The sequence below is a fragment of the Fukomys damarensis genome, unplaced genomic scaffold (assembly GCF_012274545.1).
Source record: "Fukomys damarensis isolate Sample0158 unplaced genomic scaffold, DMR_v1.0_HiC HiC_scaffold_9, whole genome shotgun sequence".
In the NCBI taxonomy this organism is placed as follows: domain Eukaryota; kingdom Metazoa; phylum Chordata; class Mammalia; order Rodentia; family Bathyergidae; genus Fukomys; species Fukomys damarensis.
In genome coordinates this window covers 27,234,059-27,247,770 of record NW_022900921.1, presented here as the reverse complement: position 1 = coordinate 27,247,770, position 13,712 = coordinate 27,234,059, and the positions used below count along the sequence as shown (strand labels likewise).

Here is a 13,712-nt window from a genome sequence, read left to right as displayed (position 1 = left end):
GTGTGCTGGTGATGAAAGCAGAGCCTCATGAATGCTGAGTATGCTCTCTACCAACATTAGTCCCAACTCCTTGAAAGTACTTCTTGAAAGCCCTACTTCTTGAAAGTACTTCTTCAAAAGTACTACTTCCTGTCTTCTCTATGCTTCAGTGATTTATTTGCAGTGCTGCTGATTGAACCCAGTGCCTCACACATGCAAGGCAAATGCTCTACTACTAACCAGCACCTCCATCACTCAGTGATCATTTTTATCCCAATGACACCCCGCACATGTTTATCTTTGGCCCAGCCCCATCATTAAAGCTACAGTTGTACAACCTACTGTTGTAGCCCAATTTCTTCCTTCATAAAAGCTTACTCTCCTTCGCTGTCCCCTGTCTGTCAGTGATGGTACCACCAGCCAGCATTTGCTCAACTGAGAAACCTGAGTATTGTGCTTGATTTCTACTTTTTCCTCATCAGTTAGTCATATCTATTTTAGCTCCTCAATAGCTGTCGTATACATTCACTTCTTTTGGCTTTCACTGCTGTGATTCCAGCCAAACTAAGATCCCTTCTATTGTAATAGCCTTTCATCTTCCTGAATCTACTCTTGTCCTCTTTCTTTTCTATGCCCTCAGCCAAAGTGATCTTTTAAACAGCATGTAGTTGTGTCCCCTTCTAAAAACACTATATATCCTAGTTAGCTCTAGTTGCCATAACAAAATACTATAGACTGGCTCAAACAATAGAATGTATTTCTTACATTTCTAGAGGCTGTGAAATTCAAGATAAAGGTGCTGATTGTATCTGTTTCTGATGAGAACTTTCTCCTTGGGTGGCAGGTGGCCAGTTATCACTATAACCTCACATGGCCTTTCTGTGCACAAAGAAAGAAAGATTTCTTCCTCTTTTTCTTGTAAAGCCACTTATCTCATACTTAGGACTCTATCCTCATGACTTAATTGAACCCTAATTACCTCCCAAAGACCTGATTGCCTAAGATCATTTTATTGTGGATTAAGACTTCAACACAAACACTCAGTTCTATCATACACTATAAGGTTCTAAAACTGCAGACAAATATGACTTTATATGCATTTTCTAGATTGTATAAATATATATTTAGATATTGTAACTAATGATATATAGAGCAGATATGTATTTATTCAATAACTTGTTGAACAGCTATGCTATATACTCAAAGGATATAGTAAAGAACAAGAGAGACTTGGTCTCTTACTCTAATAGTATAGTACTTACAGTTTAAGGGGAAGATCAACAGTAAACCAGGAAATACTTATAAATTATAAGGATATCATCAGTCTGAGAAGTCTCAATTTATGATAAAACAGCTTTATTTTTCCCCCAGTAATTATCACTGTCTCTAGAAATCCTTTTCCTCTCTAAACAGTTTATTTTTTTCAATTTTTTTATTAGAACAGGCTTGCTGTACATGTTTACATTCTTTGTAGGGAGTTGGTATGCATACATAACACATTCTTTTTCATCCCCTTCCCCCTCCTCCCTCTCTCTAGGTAGCATATTTCCTTAAGAACATCTTACTAGCCTTGCAATTTTTCAGTCTCTTTCAGTAATTAATAAAGTTTTATTCCAATTAATAAAACTTAGATCTGGCTGAATGTGGTGGGACAGATTTATAATCCTAGCTACTCAGGAGGCTGAGGCAGGAGGATTGCAAGTTTAAGAACAGCATAGATAACTTAATTAGGCCCTGTCTCAAACACTAAATAAATAAATAGGGACTGGAGCTGTAGCTCAGTGGCAGAGCATGTGCGAGGCCTGGGTTCAGTTCTCAGTACCATTTAAAAAAGAAATTCTGACATGTGCTGCAACACGAGTAAACCTTGAACACTGTGACACATGAAGTATGCCAGGTATAAAAGGACAAACATGTGATTCCACTTACATGAGCTACCTAGACTAGACAGAAGTTACCAGGGACTGGGGGAAAGGACAGAAATTGTTCAATGCTCAGAGACTTTGTCTGAGATGATAGAAGTGTTCTGGGAATCGATAGTGGCAGCAATCGTATGACACTGTGAATGTACTAATGCCATTAAGCTGCACACTGAAAATGGATATAATAGAAAATTTTGGTATGCACATTTGCCATAATAAAAAAGTGAATATTTTCCCTCTTCCTCAATGCTTCTGTGTTTATTCCTCTAAAGCTTTTCCTGTCCATTTACTTGAACTCATATGTATTTATGAAAGACATATACTTTTAGCTTCCTACAAGAGCATATCTGCATTAGTATAGAGATTTGATACCATTATTAGAGGTAAAAGTGTTCTAAGCAATGGGCTTTCTGCCTAATTACTGGAGATAGCTTTTGGTGGTTAACATCTTTAAAAGGTGGTTTTTTTCTTTCAATTTTCTTTTTTCCAATACTCACAGGGTCAGCACCAGTACCAGCTACCTAGCTTTGTTTATGCTAAAGCTAGCTAGAGGGCTCAGATTTCTCCTCTGTCCTAGGGAACACCCTGTCCTTCCTGTTGCATTCCAGGTAAAATCTCCCTATTTCAGGACACTCCCGACTTTTCTGCTGGATTGTTTAGCAGACATGGTCTCAGTTAAAACAACTTTATTTAGATTGCTTTCTTATCTTTTCTGCCTGCTTCCATCTTAGCTTCTGATTTGCTGGGATGTCAAAGTCTGTAAAAAAAATTTTTTTAATGCCTTATGTTCCAAGATGATACATTCTCATTTGAGAACATTAAAGCAAGTGAGAATGGTTAAAAAGCAGAATGGGTAACCTTATTACACTGATGACATCTTTTGAGATAGTTAAAGATAGATGGTCCATACCCACATGTGCGAACACAAGTTTACATAAATGGCATTATACTATGCATATTGTATTGTAATCGACTGTCTTAATACGTCCTCATGGTTTGTGTGAGTCAATATATTACCCATTTTGTTGGATCATATAAACATTTAAAAATACCTTGACATTTGCTCTTATTGTGTAAAAGAGCACAAAAAAGTGTAGCAATTTTCCCATCCCTGATATTCCTAATTGAACAGTTGAAAGAAGCACATCTATGAGATTAGAAAATTCTTGCTTGAAAAAGTTATAAAATGAAAAGTGGATATTAAATGCTACATTCCTAGCCCTTCAGTTCACAAGGTTATATTACTTTCTTTCTTCTTTTTTGTGTGTGAATTCTTCAAAACATACAGAATTACTACATATTTTAAGCTTTTTGTCTCTATTTGATTTTAACACAAAAAGATCACATGGTACACAATCCTTTATTTATTTTTTTTACTTACCGTATCTGGGGATCATTCTTAACCAAAGTGTAAATATATCCTTTGTGTGTGTGTATGTGTGTGTAATTTGATTTAATTTAATTTTGGGGTAGCATGTAATGTTTTGATATATCCATACATTGTGTAATGTATAAATTAGGTTAACTTTCTATTTTTAATGGCTGTATAAAAAGTTATTGGTTAGGATGTGCCACAATTTATAATATATAATAAATAATTTGGGCTTCATAATTACACACATTTGTAAACCTAGCTACTCTGAAGGATGAGGCAGGAAGACTGCAAGGTTGAAAGTAACCTGAGCAGTTGGACTTTATCTCAAAATGAAAATGTAACACAAAATTTCTGGGGAATGTGGCTCAGTGGCAGAGTACTGAAAAGAAATTTAGTTTACTTATGTAGGTTGGTTACTATTATCCAAAATGTTATAAGAATATCTTTGTACTTACCAAGTCTTGCCAGAATACCAATAAGCATGTTCTTACACACTGGGGACTGTGTTAAGATATATATATATTTTACATATTGATAGAAATTACCAAATTGTTACCCAGAAAGGTTGTAAAAAATAATATTCTAACAAAAGTGTTTGAGAGTGTTTATTTCCCAATCCTGAATATTGGTTATCAAACTTTTTAGTTGTAACAATCAAATAATTTGACTGGTATTCTGATTCTTGTTTATTATGAGTGAAGTCGAGATACTATTAAAAAGTTAGGCCCTTTGTAGTTTTTTTCTTTAAATTGTGTATTTATATTGATTGTTTATTTTTTTCCTTAGGCTCTTCTTCTTTTTCATTAACTATCAGTGGAATTTATATGAATAGCTAAACTTTATTAAGTAAATTATTTTATTGCTTGGATAATTTATCCAACCAAACACCAAATAATAGATACTTGTAATGTTTGCAATATTAACATTTGGCTTTAAGATTCTGATACATACATCTTTGTATTCTGGATCAAATGTTCCCTTCCAGTTAGATTTCTAGAAGTGGAATTGCTGATTTAAAGTTAAATTATTCATCCAGATGTTCAAAATAGTATTTTTGTGGCAGAGGAATGGTCCACTTGGGAAGCGAGGGATAAAAGAAAGAGGAACTAAATGGTCACTCTTAATTGCAAGGCCCATCAGCTCTAAATTAAGAGGTGATGATGTTATCATCTGAGGTGTTTTTATCAGTAAGCTTCTTAAAATCTTAAATCTCTTTGATTACCCCAGCCACCTGAGAGTCTGCAAATTCTAGGCTTAAAAAAAGAAGAAAATTAATTTTGTAATTTTAAATGAGTAATAGTATAAAGTAATTATGAGCACATTCTGAATCATTTTATGGCCATGCAGTTTCAATGTTGACTTTATATTTCTGTGTATCATTGTCTGAGTTGGCACATAATGCACAAAGGAACACTGGGCACTTTGGTAGTTCATTAAGTTAAATTGAATGGAAGGAATGGGAAAATTGGATCCATTTACTCATGAGGTATGTAGACTCCTGGCAGGCAGAGCACATAACATACTGCACAAAACAATCCATTAAATAAGAAGAATGTAGGAAACACTTTAGGTGGGGATGAATTGCACAAATTCTGTATTGGTTCTCTACAACTTGGTCTTTAGTAGTAAGTGCAGCAGAAAATAGAGTGAAGTTGATTTTACATTTCTGATTTGAGTAGTAATTTAGATGCCAGTTCAAGCCAAATTGCACTAATGGCCACAATGCCAACCTTTGTTGTACAGGATTTATTGGGGGTGACACTGCATTAAACTAGGCATTCCAAGGATTGCTTAGGGAAGTTTTGACCAAGTTTGAGAGCTATAACAAGTTAACAGAAAATTGAAGTTAACATCATTTAAAAATAATTCTGATGCATATGACAGTTGCTCTTTTGGGGAAATGCATAAAGATAAAAGTGTGAGCAAGGACAAAAAATAATTGTCTGAACAAACATTTTTCTGCATTTATATTACTAACAGAATGACTAGGCAAATTTTATTTGTTCTAAATTGGTTTGCAATAACTACGCATACATTTAATAATAAAAAATATAAAATGTTACTTTTTTTTTCAGTTACTGTCTTTGAAAACAGAAGCTTCAAACAAAAACCTTTTCAAATTAAGTGGTCCTTTGCCTTAGTTACCACTATGTACATGTTTAGTTTTATTTGCAACAATAATTTGATTAGAGATTTGATTTATACATTACATTTATCAGATAGTATAAATAGTTTTATTTTGCTAATCTGTTTTTATTTTTATTTCCTTCTACACTTTGCCTTATACTTTCTCCCTTGACCACCACCATGTGAAGAGCATCATTTGCTGTGTAAAGCCCACACACACATCTTTCTCCATTATCATGCAAATATTAAAAATGTACAGATCCATGTGCACACACATATAAGCAAGTATACAAAATACATATGTAAAAGATTGTGAGTTTGTCATTTGCTTTTAGAGAAGTGAAGTCATAAACTATATATTTCCCAGTGATATTCTTTATCATTTAGTCTATCAGAGCAACCATCAGATCAATCACTATAGATCTAATGACTTTTCAATAGTGATGTAGTTACTATCTTTACTATTAATATACATATTTGCTTACTTTGTCCATTAATAGAAGTTCAAGTGTTTTTTTGTTTGTTTGTTTTCTTTTTGGTACTGGGGATGGAACTCAGGCCCTTGTGCTTGCAAGGCAGGCAGCAAAACCACTAAATCCCTGGCCCTTTTGTCATTATGTCACAATAAACATTTTCATAGACTGTCATTCAGATTTTTTTTTTTTTGAGACAGGGTCTCACTGTATATTTGAGACTGACCTGGAACTCACTATATAGCCTAGGCTGGTCTCGAACTCACAATGATCCTCCTGCCACAGCCTGGGACTACAGGTGTGCACCACTATGCCCGGCTGCCCTTCAGATTCTTAAGACTAGTATCACTTGATCAAAGGTTATGTATTTTTTTTTGTTTTTAATGTAGGAGAGCATATTACTCACTTTAAAAAGCTGGATGTGGTGGTGCATGCCTGTAGTCCCAGCACTTTGGAGGCTGAGGCAGGAGGATCATCACAAGTTCAAGGCCAGGCTGAAGTACATAGCAAGTGCCTATCTCAAAAAAAAAACACAAAAAACAAAAAACAAAACTTTAGGTTATATCAAGACAGATAAAACCAATTTGCAAGCTGGTTGAGGCAGTATGTATCTGTCAGCTACTTAGCTACTTAGGAAGCTGAGGCAGGAGGGTCACAAATTTGGGTGAGCATGTGTGACTAGTGAGAAAAATAAAACAGAAATAACTGTTTCAAAAATAAAATAGAAAGGGCTGGGGATATAACTCAGTGATACAGTGCTTTCCTAGCATGAGTAGTCCCTGAGTTTGATCCTCAGTACTATAAAACAAAAAGCCCACATTACAGCCATAAAAATCATAAAACATCTTGTATTCCTGAGTAACCCAAGTGACAGATGTTCTTTAATCAATGACAACTTTGCTTTAATCCTCCTTTCTGGATTAAAATTACTAAAATATTGAGCCACTGAATTGCCCCAGCTGATCCAACAACTCTGTCCTCAACTCATCTCTACCTCTTTAACATTTTTTGTTTTGTTTTGTTTTGTTTTGGAGATATTGATGACTAAACCCAGGGCCTTGTGCAAGCTTAGCCCCTGAGCTATATCCCTACTATTGATAAAATTTTATTTTGAGGGCAGGGGATTTAGCTCAGTGGTTCTGCTGCCTGCCTCGCAAGTGCAAGGACCTGAGTTCGATCCCCGCTACCAAAAAAAAAAGAAAAAATTATTTTGAGACAGGTCTTGATAAATTACTCAGGCCAGCCTCAAACTTTCAATCCTCTTGCTTCAGCCTCCTGAGTAGATGGGATTATAGGCATGCACCACTGCACCTGGTCCCACTTATTTAACTCTCTTAGAATAATTCAGCACAAGGCCAAATCCTATGAGAAAGTGCTTCCAACTTCATATTGCTGAGACCTCTTTGCTCCTCTACAGCACTTTCTCCTTTGCTATAGCAAGGTCAGTAAACCTATAGGTTTATTTTATTTGCTGTAAAAATGTTCCTGGTAGCCTTTGGTCAGTGGGCTTTGAAATAATCTTTTCAAAGTATTGTCCATTTGGCTTTCCTCCTCTTTGGAACATTTTCCCATTTCAGTGGGTAGTTCTGAACTTTTTGTTTCGATTGAGAGCCTTTCTTTTCCTCCTTTCTTCCTTCCTCTTTTTTTTTTTTTTTTTTAACATTCCCCATTCTTCTGTAGGAGCTGTATGTACTACTTCATAGTCAGATGAGATTTTAAAAAAGAATTCCCATTTAGTTTGGGTAACTCAAGATTTGATGACATTACTAAGAATTTCCAGGATTTTGTTAATTCATCTATGAGGCTACTGGGCAGTGAGGTGGGGAATAGTTTCAGAGCGAAATTGAACTTCTCTCTCTGCTCCAGACTGATTCTTTTCTTGGCCACCAGCCTGTTTCTCTGGTGTGTGGTGTGGGGTGTGTGTGTGTGTGTGTGTGTGTGTGTGTGTGGTGATTACCATTTATTGCTCATTTAATGAGACATTTGAGGGAGAAAATTACTCTCATATAGTTTCATTTCATCTTATAAGTCTGATGTTTTATTAGAACTGTGATATGAAAAAGTCACTGTTATTTTATTGATATGAAATATCACTATCCATCCTTTTTAGTACTTTTCACCTTGAATTCTACTGTTTGTTACATAACATCATAACACATATATGATCCTTTGTCAGTGCTGGGAATAATATTTTGACATTGAAGGTCATAGGTTATCTAATATGTCACTTTCTCTTCTGAGTAGATTTTGAGTCATTCTTTGCCTTACTGGAGATTGTTATAGTAGAACCAGAATACACAAGAGACAAATTCTTGCTATGTGAAAAGACCTTGTCATTTCTTACTCAAGGAAAACTGAAACTGTCAAGTGGGAATGTCATCATGTTCAAACCAAACAAGTGCACACGTAAACAAGTCCATCCTCTTCTCCTGCCACCCTGCTGCATAAGTGCTATTTTTTTTGTCCCAAGATCATTCCTATAACTGTATTCTGGGGTTTAGCTCTCTCTCATTGTCTTCAGACCTTACAGTACCAGTTATTTTTTCCTATCTGTAGGAACCAGCCTATGAGCTGAGCTTGAAACTGACCAAGGGGCGACAAGGATGAAAAATAAAGAGACGCAGAAACAGGTTAAAATCTGGGGATCAGGGGGCTCATGTCTCCCCTAGACATAGAGCTCCAAATGACTGGCAAACCTTAGCTTTATTCACTCAGACACAAGCATGAGCAATTAGGGTTCCACAGGATTCATCTGTCTCCCACTTCCACTGTACTTCTCTGGGCAAACAATGTAACCTCAGGTGTTTTTACTTTTCCCTGCAGCGCATTAGCGCACTTGCACGGACTCTTTCTTCTCAGTGTTCGCTGAGGAGGCCAATTAGGCCTCATTCTCCCCATCTGATCTCCACACCTATCTACCCAATGCTTCTTTCCAACTGAATCATTATACTGCTCTCTTTTTCTGGAGTGCACAGAGTGAAATTTACTGGGGGCCATACTGAAAGGACCATGATCTTGGGTGGCAGGAAGACTAATTCAGTCCCCATGACTTGGTTCAGAAAGACTAGTGTACACATAGATTAAAACAAAAGGGACTTCATCCTTGTAGGAATGTAGCTGATCTACTTTAATATCAAAGAGTCAAGCACATTCACAGTGTCAGGGTCTGGTGTAAAGTTACACATGCTACTCTAAGAGTCTTATATTTATAATTTGGTGGTCAACAATGCAGGAAAAAACCAACTAGGATTAATCTGGGGCAGTCATGGCAGTTATGACTCAAAATGGCTTCATTCATCGAGCTGAATCCATCTCTCAGAAATGGCTCTTCTTCAAATCTCATGCATCCGCCTCATCTGTGATGTGCCCTGAGGCTGTGAGGGGACTTTAGGATGATGCGGACAGTTGGCTCATTCTGAGAGCCATTTGTCCAGGTGGTAAACAGAATCCACAGCACAGTAGATACATACGCACAGAAAAAGGCAGAGAACAATTATGCAAATGAGAGTAACCAATATTTTCCATCAGGAGCTCAAGAGCCAACCCAATGACTTATCATCTGTCCCACAGAAAGGGTAGGATTAGATTAGGCATCATTTTGAGTTTTCATGTATGACCTGAGGTGTATAATATGAGGGATGTATACCTATGTGTCATGTAATGGCAAAGGTTCCTTGAGAAACAAAAATAGCAGTCTACAGTTATAGATGGAAAAATAAACTCTCATTAGGGACTTCTCAAGGTAAATGTTCACTATTGGCAAGACAATGCCAGGCATCATTCTGTGGCAGTGGCAGCTGGGGGCAACATAGCCAGGACCAGAAGTGATTCCTAAAACTGACAGCAATGTGGCATGATAGACCAGGAAGCTACCTGTGATATCCTAACATGTTTTATTTAGCCTTCTTAGGAAAATAACTATGGGTCCACAGTCCAACAAGATCAAAAGGCAGCAAGTTAGGAAAGCCACAGTTTCTATACACTGTGGCAAGTAACAACTCAACCATCCACAGGACAAGCTACTCGAGATCTCATCGAGTTTTCTCCTACCTTGATTTAATGCTTGCATTATGTCTCTGGCAGTATATAAACTCTGGCAGTGTGGTGCATGGATGCACAGTTTGGACACAGCCTTTGGGAAAGACAGTACTGTATTGCACTAGTCTATCAAGTAATAAATAGAACAGTTAGACTCTACAGAAAGTTTAGACAAATATGTGCACATAACAGAAAAGAGCCCAGAAATAGACCCACAAAATATGTCTAACCCATATAAATATTCTTAAATTTTAAAATATTGGAATGATTTGTTAAAGTGTGGATATGGGAGTGTGTGCAGTAAAAGGTGTGTGTGTGTGTGTGTGTGTGTGCGCACAAATAGAAGTCACCACAGTAATCCTGTAATTTGTCTTTGATTTTAGAAGCAAATACTGTTTCAAGGTCTGTTTCAGTTTTTATACTTACTCAGTTTGGTGAAATTTTAGTAATGGAGTATGAGGGAAGCAGCGAGAAGACAACACCACAGCTGCAGGCTTCTTGATCTCATGGGCCTCGCTGCCAGGGAGCTGCAGCCTTTGGCTCAGCGCGGTGTGGGCTCAGATTTTTTTACTTCCAGAAAGAGAAAACATTGACACCTTGCATCCTGGAAGTTCACTTAGTACCATGGCCTGCGTGGCTGAAGGGTCCACGGGGTGAGAAATCAGTACAGTGCTCCCAGCAATTTAGGAGCAATTAGACTTCTTTCAAATTTGGACATGGCTAATCATGGAGCAACAAGACCTAACGGGGCAAATACTGGAAATAAAATATGCCAGTTCAAACTAGTACTTCTGGGAGAGTCTGCTGTTGGCAAACCAAGCGCAATGCTTCGTTTTGCGAAAGGCCAGTTTCATGAGTTGCAAGAGAGTACCACTGAGGCTGATTTTCTAAACCAGATTGCGTATCCTGATGACTCCACAGTAAAGTGCGAAATGTGGGATACAGCTGGTCAGGAACGATGTGGTAGCCAAGCACCAGTGTACTACAGAGGAGCACAAGCAGCCACAGTTGTGTGTGATATCACAAATGAGGAATCCTTTGCAAGAGCAAAAAACTGGCTGAAAGAATTTCAGAGGCAAGCAAGTCCTAACGCTGTAATAGCTTTATGAAGAAACAAGGCAGATCTAGCAAATAAAAGAGTTATAGATTTCTAGGCAGCACAGTCCTACGCAGGTGATGACAAGTGTATAATTCACAGAAACATCAGCTAAAACATCCACGTGTGTAAATGAAGTATTCATGGCAATAGCTAAAAAGTTGCCAAACAATGAACCACAGAATCCAGGAGCGAATTCTGCTACAGGAAGACGAGTAGATCCCACTGAAACTACACAACCAATCAGGAGTCAGTGTTGCAGTAACTAAACCTCTAGTTTGAACCAGCCGGGATATTCTGCTTCCTCAGTGATAATAAGAGTGGAACTGGAGAGTTTAACCAGCCCAGTATGACTCCCCAGATAAGAGATTTATGATCAAGCCAAGTTTCTAATACAGAATCATTTTAAGTGTTTTGAACTTTATTTTTTAACAACATGCATGTGCCCCACTGACTAATGTTTCAGCAATAGAAAGTTGGAGGGAATCGTTTCTCATCATTAGGGATAAAGATAAATGACTATCTGGACCCACAGTTGACCATCAGGTTTCTTCAAACAGAGACAGTAGTCATAAGTGAAAAAATTAGAAATTATTACTTTGGGCTTTCTGAAAAACATTTTTAGATATTATTGTGAAGACCAAGTTTTCAGGTCAAGGTGGGCTCCATGCGCCTTACCCAATATAGAGTAAATGCAAAAGTTCCTTTCTGCAAAGTTCCATTCTATGTGACAGTCTCTCTGTGTTTCTGTTCGTCTTTTAAGGGCAAGTTATCCTAGGGCATCTCCATCCTGTTCTGTTCCTCTTTTAAGATCCCAAGATGAATTCTTTTTTGTTTGATTTAATTAATATAGGAATTAATTATAGCTGACCTAGATAGCCACCTATTGATATCTTAGCTTGCAAAATTCAATGATCTAATAAAAAGAGGAATTGATTCTGCGAATGTAGGCATTAGGCAATTTTCCAATAAGTGCCCTCCCCATGCCCCTTGAATATCCAATGATATGTAAAAGCCCTCCCAGTACCCCTCAATTATCCAATGATAAGTGAGAGCTAAAAATAGAAACTATATAAGCAAAAAGTTTCCTTAATCCTATATAAAACCACTTCAAAAATGGATCTGGGCTCTCGGTCTGAAGCCGCTGTGACGGTGACACCCGAGAGTCCAGGCTCGAGCTTGCAATAAACTCCTCTTGCAATTGCATCAGACCTGACTCCTTGGTGGTCTTTGGGGACTTCGAGACTTGGGCATAACATTATAAAGATATTCATCCTTAGCTAGAATATTCAGTTAAACTTTCTTCTGCTATGTAAAGTGTACATTACATGAGTTAATAAGTTAACCACAAGAAAGCAGTCCCACAGGTCCGGGAAGAAGAGGAATCTCAGCAGCATCTAAGTCAGAGCCAGTCCTATTATTTTTTCTATATGAGGTAAAGAAGTTGAATGTAACCCCCCTTTGTTTAGGAATCTGAGAACTAACAAATGCATTTTAATGGATAGTGTTCCCTTCATGTGAGCTCTTCAACAAAAATGAAACAAACCAGGTATCTAATTTCTTTTTAATCACTGTTGGCCATTACATAGGTCTTATTTGGAGGCAGGGAAGAAACTTTTGTCCCCTTTGGATGTAATAGTCAGTGCACTGACAAGTATGTACATTCAAACTTGACAGCTTTAAATTTTATCTTCGAGGCCAGGGATTTAGCTCAGTGGCACTGTGCCTGCCTTGCAGGTGTAAGGTCCTGAGTTTGGTCCCTGGTATCAAAAAAATTTATCTTCAGCTGTACTAAAAATAAGATACTGTGTTGCTGCCTCCATGAGGTTTTTTCGTTTTTTGTTTTTTGAAATATTTAAGAGATCTTAAAAGTATACAAAATGTACCAGTTACTAAAACAGCTAATTCTTCCTCTTACCCTTTGAAAAGAAGGGGCTTCAGTTCTGGCATGGCTAGAACCATAATAAACAATGTATCTGTAATTTGTTTTTTGTTTGTTTGTTTGTTTTTTGAGATAGATTCTCACTATATAGTTGAGACTCATCCAGAATTCATTATGTAGCCCGGGCTGGTCTCAAACTCACAGCGATCCTCCTGCCTCAGCCTCCCGAGTGCTGGGTTTACAGGCGTGTGCCACCATGCGCAGCTGTATCTGAAATTTGTAACACACATATTGCAATGATAGTAACAATCTCTCAGCCTTGTTTTTCAAAGTCCACTTCATTTCGGTAAGTTCCCTATATTGCACTAACTTTTAGGTATTTTCATTATATGAAATGTAGCATGTGTCAGATGATTTGGTCTATTTAAGTGTCGAACTCCTAGAAAACTTCTTGTACATTTTACAGTAATTCAGAATTATCAAGGAAAACAGTTCACCAGTATTTAGTATTATACTGAGGTGCTCAGATTGGAATAAAGTGGTATAAAAAGAAAAAATAAATTTTAATAATGTATTAACTTAGTTTTTTTTTCTTTTTCCTTTAAGACCCACTAAATGAAGAGAAGATGGGAGGTTTCTGTTTTTCCTGATTTGACACCATGCCAACAGCAGTTCTGTGGGAAGTTATAGTTGCAGAAAGAGGAGACCTTGAGTGTGATAATCCCTGTGAAATACCAAAATACCAGAAACAACTCCATATTTGTACAACCATGAACCTCATGGAGCTCAGGCAAAGACCCCTGAGGAAGCAATGATATTT

At 37.3% G+C, this 13,712-nt stretch overlaps 1 pseudogene; it reads left to right on the top strand.

Moving 5' to 3' along the window:
* The first annotated feature begins 10,630 nt into the window (after positions 1–10,630).
* Positions 10,631–11,279, top strand: LOC104860835 (annotated as a pseudogene).
* Positions 11,280–13,712: the final 2,433 nt, after the last annotated feature.